Consider the following 9,100-nt stretch of genomic DNA (forward strand, 5'->3'; position numbering starts at 1 on the left):
CACATGCAAGTTATCGCTGCCAGATTCTTTTCTCGGTGACCCGCCTGCAGCCTAGAAGTTGTCCACCCACCCTGGTGAAGATGTTTGGAAGCAGGATGCTAAAAAATTCCACCAAAATTGTGCTTATTTCAGGGACAGAAAAATTTGCAAGGTAATATACCTGCAAGCATGCAAGTGATCGCTGCGCGATTCTTTTCTCGGTGACCCGCCTGCAGCCTAGAAGTTGTTCACCCACCCTGGTGAAGATGTTTGGAAGGTGGATGCTAAAAAATTCCACCAAAATTGTGCTTATTTCAGGTACAGAAAAATTTGCAAGGTAATATACCTGCAAGCATGCAAGTGATCGCTGCGCGATTCTTTTCTCGGTTACCCGCCTGCAGCCTAAAAGTTGTTCACCCACCCTGGTGAAGATGTTTCGAAGCAGGATGCTAAAAAATTCCACCAAAATTGTGCTTATTTCAGGGACAGAAAAATTTGCAAGGTAATATACCTGCAAGCATGCAAGTGATCGCTGCGCGATTCTTTTCTCGGTGACCCGCCTGCAGCCTAGAAGTTGTTCACCCACCCTGGTGAAGATGTTTGGAAGGTGGATGCTAAAAAATTCCACCAAAATTGTGCTTATTTCAGGTACAGAAAAATTTGCAAGGTAATATACCTGCAAGCATGCAAGTGATTGCTGCCCGATTCTTTTCTCGGTGACCCGCCTGCAGCCTAGAAGTTGGTCACCCACCCTGGTGAAGATGTTTGGAAGCAGGATGCTAAATAATTCCACCAAAATTGTGCTTATTTCAGGTACAGAAAAATTTGCAAGGTAATCTACCTGCAAGCATGCAAGTGATCGCTGCCCGATTCTTTTCTCGGTGACCCGCCTGCAGCGTAGAAGTTGTTCACCCACCCTGGTGAAGATGTTTGGAAGTAGGATGCCAAAAAATTCCACCAAAATTGTGCTTATTTCAGGTACAGAAAAATTTGCAAGGTAATATACCTGCAAGCATGCAAGTGATTGCTGCCCGATTCTTTTCTCGGTGACCCGCCTGCAGCCTAGAAGTTGTTCACCCACCCTGGTGAAGATGTTTGGAAGTAGGATGCCGAAAAATTCCTCCAAATTGTGCTTATTTCAGGTACAGAAAAATTTGAAAGGTAATATACCTGCAAGCATGCAAGTGATCGCTGCCCGATTCTTTTCTCGGTGACCCGCCTGCAGCGTAGAAGTTGTTCACCCACCCTGGTGAAGATGTTTGGAAGTAGGATGCCAAAAAATTCCTCCAAATTGTGCTTATTTCAGGTACAGAAAAATTTGCAAGGTAATATACCTGCAAGCATGCAAGTGATCGCTGCCCGGTTCTTTTTCAGGTGAACCGCCTGCAGCGTAGAAGTTGTTCACCCACCCTGCTGAAGATGTTTGGAAGTAGGATGCCAAAAAATTCCACCAAATTTGTGCTTATTTCAGGTACAGAAAAATTTGCAAGGTAATATACCTTCAAGCATGCAAGTGATCGCTGCCCAATTTTTTTCTCGGTGACCTACCTGCAGCCTAGAAGTTGTTCACCCACCCTGGTGAAGATGTTTGGAAGCAGGATGCTAAAAAATTCTACCAAAATTGCGCTTATTTCAGGGACAGAAAAATTTGCAAGGTAATATACCTGCAAGCATGCAAGTGATCGCTGCGCGATTCTTTTCTCGGTGACCCGCCTGCAGCCTAGAAGTTGTTCACCCACCCTGGTGAAGATGTTTGGAAGGTGGATGCTAAAAAATTCCACCAAAATTGTGCTTATTTCAGGTACAGAAAAATTTGCAAGGTAATATACCTGCAAGCATGCAAGTGATCGCTGCGCGATTCTTTTCTCGGTTACCCGCCTGCAGCCTAAAAGTTGTTCACCCACCCTGGTGAAGATGTTTGGAAGTAGGATGCCAAAAAATTCCACCAAAATTGTGCTTATTTCAGGTACAGAAAAATTTGCAAGGTAATATACCTGCAAGCATGCAAGTGATTGCTGCCCGATTCTTTTCTCGGTGACCCGCCTGCAGCCTAGAAGTTGGTCACCCACCCTGGTGAAGATGTTTGGAAGCAGGATGCTAAATAATTCCACCAAAATTGTGCTTATTTCAGGTACAGAAAAATTTGCAAGGTAATCTACCTGCAAGCATGCAAGTGATCGCTGCCCGATTCTTTTCTCGGTGACCCGCCTGCAGCGTAGAAGTTGTTCACCCACCCTGGTGAAGATGTTTGGCAGTAGGATGCCAAAAAATTCCACCAAAATTGTGCTTATTTCAGGTACAGAGAAATTTGCAAGGTAATATACCTGCACACATGCAAGTGATCGCTGCCAGATTCTTTTCTCGGTGACCCGCCTGCAGCCTAGAAGTTGTCCACCCACCCTGGTGAAGATGTTTGGAAGTAGGATGCCAAAAAATTCCACCAAAATTGTGCTTATTTCAGGTACAGAAAAATTTGCAAGGTAATATACCTGCAAGCATGCAAGTGATTGCTGCCCGATTCTTTTCTCGGTGACCCGCCTGCAGCCTAGAAGTTGGTCACCCACCCTGGTGAAGATGTTTGGAAGCAGGATGCTAAATAATTCCACCAAAATTGTGCTTATTTCAGGTACAGAAAAATTTGCAAGGTAATCTACCTGCAAGCATGCAAGTGATCGCTGCCCGATTCTTTTCTCGGTGACCCGCCTGCAGCGTAGAAGTTGTTCACCCACCCTGGTGAAGATGTTTGGCAGTAGGATGCCAAAAAATTCCACCAAAATTGTGCTTATTTCAGGTACAGAGAAATTTGCAAGGTAATATACCTGCACACATGCAAGTGATCGCTGCCAGATTCTTTTCTCGGTGACCCGCCTGCAGCCTAGAAGTTGTCCACCCACCCTGGTGAAGATGTTTGGAAGCAGGATGCTAAAAAATTCCACCAAAATTGTGCTTATTTCAGGGACAGAAAAATTTGCAAGGTAATATACCTGCAAGCATGCAAGTGATCGCTGCGCGATTCTTTTCTCGGTGACCCGCCTGCAGCCTAGAAGTTGTTCACCCACCCTGGTGAAGATGTTTGGAAGGTGGATGCTAAAAAATTCCACCAAAATTGTGCTTATTTCACGTACAGAAAAATTTGCAAGGTAATATACCTGCAAGCATGCAAGTGATCGCTGCGCGATTCTTTTCTCGGTTACCCGCCTGCAGCCTAAAAGTTGTTCACCCACCCTGGTGAAGATGTTTGGAAGTAGGATGCCAAAAAATTCCACCAAAATTGTGCTTATTTCAGGTACAGAAAAATTTGCAAGGTAATATACCTGCAAGCATGCAAGTGATCGCTGCCCGATTCTTTTCTCGGTGACCCGCCTGCAGCCTAGAAGTTGTTCACCCACCCTGGTGAAGATGTTTGGAAACAGGATGCTAAAAAATTCCACCAAAATGGTGCTTATTTCAGGTACAGAAAAATTTGCAAGGTAATATACCTGCAAGCATGCAAGTGATCGCTGCGCGATTCTTTTCTCGGTGACCCGCCTGCAGCCTAGAAGTTGTTCAGCCACCCTGGTGAAGATGTTTGGAAGGTGGATGCTAAAAAATTCCACCAAAATTGTGCTTATTTCAGGTACAGAAAAATTTGCAAGGTAATATACCTGCAAGCATGCAAGTGATCGCTGCGCGATTCTTTTCTCGGTTACCCGCCTGCAGCCTAAAAGTTGTTCACCCACCCTGGTGAAGATGTTTGGAAGTAGGATGCCAAAAAATTCCACCAAAATTGTGCTTATTTCAGGTACAGAAAAATTTGCAAGGTAATATACCTGCAAGCATGCAAGTGATTGCTGCCCGATTCTTTTCTCGGTGACCCGCCTGCAGCCTAGAAGTTGTTCACCCACCCTGGTGAAGATGTTTGAAAACAGGATGCTAAAAAATTCCACCAAAATGGTGCTTATTTCAGGTACAGAAAAATTTGCAAGGTAATATACCTGCAAGCATGCAAGTGATCGCTGCCCGATTCTTTTCTCGGTGACCCGCCTGCAGCGTAGAAGTTGTTCACCCACCCTGGTGAAGATGTTTGGCAGTAGGATGCCAAAAAATTCCACCAAAATTGTGCTTATTTCAGGTACAGAGAAATTTGCAAGGTAATACCTGCACACATGCAAGTGATCGCTGCCAGATTCTTTTCTCGGTGACCCGCCTGCAGCCTAGAAGTTGTTCACCCACCCTGGTGAAGATGTTTGGAAGCAGGATGCTAAAAAATTCCACCAAAATTGTGCTTATTTCAGGAACAGAAAAATTTGCAAGGTAATATACCTGCAAGCATGCAAGTGATCGCTGCGCGATCCTTTTCTCGGTGACCCGCCTGCAGCCTAGAAGTTGTTCACCCACCCTGGTGAAGATGTTTGGAAGGTGGATGCTAAAAAATTCCACCAAAATTGTGCTTATTTCAGGTACAGAAAAATTTGCAAGGTAATATACCTGCAAGCATGCAAGTGATCGCTGCCCAATTTTTTTCTCGGTGACCCGCCTGCAGCCTAGAAGTTGGTCACCCACCCTGGTGAAGATGTTTGGAAGCAGGATGCTAAAAAATTCCACCAAAATTGTGCTTATTTCAGGGACAGAAAAATTTGCAAGGTAATATACCTGCAAGCATGCAAGTGATCGCTGCGCGATCCTTTTCTCGGTGACCCGCCTGCAGCCTAGAAGTTGTTCACCCACCCTGGTGAAGATGTTTGGAAACAGGATGCTAAAAAATTCCACCAAAATGGTGCTTATTTCAGGTACAGAAAAATTTGCAAGGTAATATACCTGCAAGCATGCAAGTGATCGCTGCCCGATTCTTTTCTCGGTGACCCGCCTGCAGCGTAGAAGTTGTTCACCCACCCTGGTGAAGATGTTTGGAAGCAGGATGCTAAAAAATTCCACCAAAATTGTGCTTATTTCAGGGACAGAAAAATTTGCAAGGTAATATACCTGCAAGCATGCAAGTGATCGCTGCGCGATTCTTTTCTCGGTGACCCGCCTGCAGCCTAGAAGTTGTTCACCCACCCTGGTGAAGATGTTTGGAAGGTGGATGCTAAAAAATTCCACCAAAATTGTGCTTATTTCAGGTACAGAAAAATTTGCAAGGTAATATACCTGCACGCATGCAAGTGATCGCTGCGCGATTCTTTTCTCGGTTACCCGCCTGCAGCCTAGAAGTTGTTCACCCACCCCGGTGAAGATGTTTGGAAGTAGGATGCCAAAAAATTCCACCAAAATTGTGCTTATTTCAGGTACAGAAAAATTTGCAAGGTAATATACCTGCACGCATGCAAGTGATCGCTGCGCGATTCTTTTCTCGGTTACCCGCCTGCAGCCTAGAAGTTGTTCACCCACCCCGGTGAAGATGTTTGGACACAGGATGCTAAAAAATTCCACCAAAATTGTGCTTATTTCAGGTACAGAAAAATTTGCAAGGTAATATACCTGCAAGCATGCAAGTGATCGCTGCCCGATTCTTTTCTCGGTGACCCGCCTGCAGCGTAGAAGCTGTTCACCCACCCTGGTGAAGATGTTTGGAAGTAGGATGCCAAATAATTCCACCAAAATTGAGCTTATTTCAGGTACAGAAAAATTTGCAAGGTAATACCTGCACGCATGCAAGTGATCGCTGCCAGATTTTCTCGGTGACCCGCATGCAGCCTAGAAGTTGTTCACCCATCCTGGTGAAGATGTTTGGAAGCAGGATGCAAAAAAAATTCCACCAAAATGGTGTTTAAACCTGCATGCATGCAAGTTACAGCTGCAAGATTCTTTTCTCAGTGACCCTCACGCAGCCTAGAAGTTGTTCACCCATCCTGGTGATGTTTGGAAGCAGGATGCCAAGAAATTCCACCAAAATTGTTTATTTCAGGTACAGAAAAATTTGCAAGGTAATACCTGCATGCATGCAAGTGATCACTGCCAGATATTTTTCTCGGTGATCCACACGCAACCTCGAAGTTGTTCACCCACCCTGGTGAAGATGTTTGGAAGCAGGACGCTTAAAAAATTCCACCAAAATTGTGTTTATTTCAGGTACAGAAAAATTCGCAAGGACCAAGAAAAGTATCTGCTGGAAATGTATCAATTGTGAAATAAGACAGCTTTGGGCGAGAGTTGTATCTCAAACTTTGTCTCAAAAAAAGTGTCCCCAGCAATGCAAATGTAACGTGCTCGAAACGTAGCTTGGCTTAAAAATTAGATGCGCTGAACCATGAAAAGATATGTTGAATCACTCCCAACCAGACTCCACTTAAAAAATCCTTACAACTTTCACGCACCCAGTATTGCCACAACAGGTATTGCTTAACCGGGTCTAACGATACAGACATGCCATTGGCATCTCTTCATTAGCACATATCCGTCAATGAGCGCTTGGTTTAAGCAGACTTTTGGGCAACCTGGCTGCCATCAACATTATGGTAGGCATTTCACCTGCTGTAGACTTTCGCGGTTAGGTGAAGCTGCATTTCATTCTGCTAACAGCCGACAAATATTGGCAGTGCAGGTATAAGGGTGAATAAAATGGAGGCATCGTGAATCTAAAGCAGTTTGGTCTAAACACATGCACAAACATTTGGAAGTGGCATAGCCTTTGAATAAAACTTCTGGCTGTACCTTGGCGAAATGCCATCATACTTCTGCCTTTTCCATTATTTTACACGTTTTCTAGGCATAAATTACAAGTAAAGACCTTTTACGATAACTATCAAGGCTTCAGAATGCAAGCGATGGCAGCACTCACTTCAGGACAGCCTCTCCTGGAAAGTTCAAGACAACTTTCAACACATTACACTGCGTATGCAGCCTTTTTATAAAATGCAGGTTTGCAGTGTATAGGTACAGTACTTCGAAGAACTAGTTGGGTTTGTTCCGGCACGCCTACGATATGTCGCTTACCCTTTCTTCACCTCAACTTCCTTCACACAACCTTTTTGTAACATTGCAAGACAGTCGTCAATAGAAAGAGTCTGCCATCAATAAACTACAAAGACCTGGCAATTGTGGAGAAAGCAAGGGTAAATCCATTCAGAAACAGGCAGACTCAAATAAAAACACCTGTGCACTGAAACCGTAAACACAAACTCTTTACGACAACAAATGACAAAAAAAAAGAAAGAGCAACACTTGACAAGGTAAATAAGTTAAAGGTTACAGGTATGTACACATAGGCACAGGGCATGTAGAAGTCACTTTCAAAAAAAAAAAAAAAAAAGGAGAAAAGTGGAAAGGGTTAACTGTGCACAGGAATAAATAACTTCTCTATGAAGTGAAGTTTTTGATTTGTTGCGCACACTATTATACACAGATCTGGAATGGATTACACAATGTGAAACGGACAAGCCATAGCGGCATGCCATAGGGTCAACAACCTGTGTGCTATATATACTTCTGACATATCGTACATATAGACCTCCTTTTAGCTGAACAATATGCACCTACGCAAGTCGCTTTTATGCTGAAGACTGGGCTACGGTAAGTTCATATTTGCATCATTCGGCTTTGGTTGCTTGTTTAGAACATGTGCCCACAAATATTGCAGGGAAAAGAGATAAAGCAAAAGAATCAATGCGAGTGCCGCTGTGAAACCAGGAGGGGTGCGAGTTAACAATATGGGTCAATGCAAAAACACCTTCACATCAAGGTTTCGCCCCATTGATAAGGTCTCCCGCCCTTCACCGTGGAGTGCCCATAGCCCGGATAAAGCTTTAGCATGTAAAACCATAATTTTTTTTTTTTCTGAACAGTCAACGTGTGAGTGGGGAGGCTCTGCCAGTCATGAAGAATCTGGACCTGTTAAATTGACACTCAAAAAAACTTTTAAAAACATGTTAAAGAAACAAATTTAAAAAAGAAGATACTGGGCCAATTAAAGTGAAAACAGCATCACCAAAGCCAAGGGTACTTTCCAGCCTTTCTAGGCATCCAGAACTTGTGCATTGAGAGTCTTATACCTGTGTTACACGGCTGTCTGGAAGGCTTCTGAGGGCTGTTGTACCAATTGTCTATCAAGTGCTCATTCTAAATACATAGGGCGCACTTGTGGGCGAGTGTTCAATTGCCAATTGAAAGTTGCCGGGTAACACAGGCTCTACAAAAACAATGGCCCTCAATTTTGTTTGGGCAACTCAGTACTCCAATTTCCACTTGCACGGTCATAGCCCGGTGGCCGTGTACCATTACCCACATACATGTACACACTAGGCAGCCATAAAGCAGGCAACACGAGTAAAAAGAAAACAACATAGACGCAGATTCCATGCGTACACTCTGTCAGCGTACCTATGTACAAAACATTCACACGAAAGTTGACATTGCGAGGTGATAAACAGAGAAGTGAAAATAGGGAATGCAGTGACGAAAACAGTGGTCCCAAATGAAATGCGTGCACTTGCAGTGTGCAAAAAGGGAATGAGTTGCTGGGGTCGGGGCTGTACCAGAACCCTCGGTCTAGAAAATGTGGTTATACCACAGGACAGCTTGACAGCTAGCGCAAAACAAAAATATCACAAGAAAGAAACGAACCGGGAAATGTTTTATAGCAGGCGAGAAGAGACTAACCCCTGATACTTTCCCTACCCTGTGCAGAACACGATAAAGGTCGTTTTCAATGAACTATCAAAGCAATTGTGCAACAATGCCAGCAAGCGTCATAGCCCTCTTCCTTGGAAAGAAAAAAAAAAAAAAGATTTGCATGAAAAATTACATGTACCTGCGCAAACCCAAAATATCCCTTTGAAATGGTTCCTTGCAACTGGTGCCACCAAAGTTTAATGAGCTGTAAAATTAGTTCCAAGCGGTGCATCAAAAAACCGTCTCTCTTATTGCACTCACCAGGGTTCGTACTATTGGAAAAAATAAAGATTACAGTTTTGTGACTCACAGTTTTGTCTATTGTTCCTCCAAAACTGACTAATTATCTGCAATTATATTGGGAAGTGATTGACCAACTGAAAAAAAATGGCATATGAAAAAATAATGGCTAAATCAGTGGGGAAAAAAAGCTGCATGCTGACAAGTTTCAGAGTTTATTTAAACATTAATGAAGTTGTTTTAAGAGCAGTGTCCTTCCTTAAACATAAGTGACTTCTTCATATTCGGTGCCATT

The sequence above is a fragment of the Haemaphysalis longicornis genome, unplaced genomic scaffold, assembly GCF_048455015.1.
Source record: "Haemaphysalis longicornis isolate Haplotype H1 unplaced genomic scaffold, Haemaphysalis longicornis Haplotype H1 scaffold_7, whole genome shotgun sequence".
NCBI lineage: Eukaryota > Metazoa > Arthropoda > Arachnida > Ixodida > Ixodidae > Haemaphysalis > Haemaphysalis longicornis.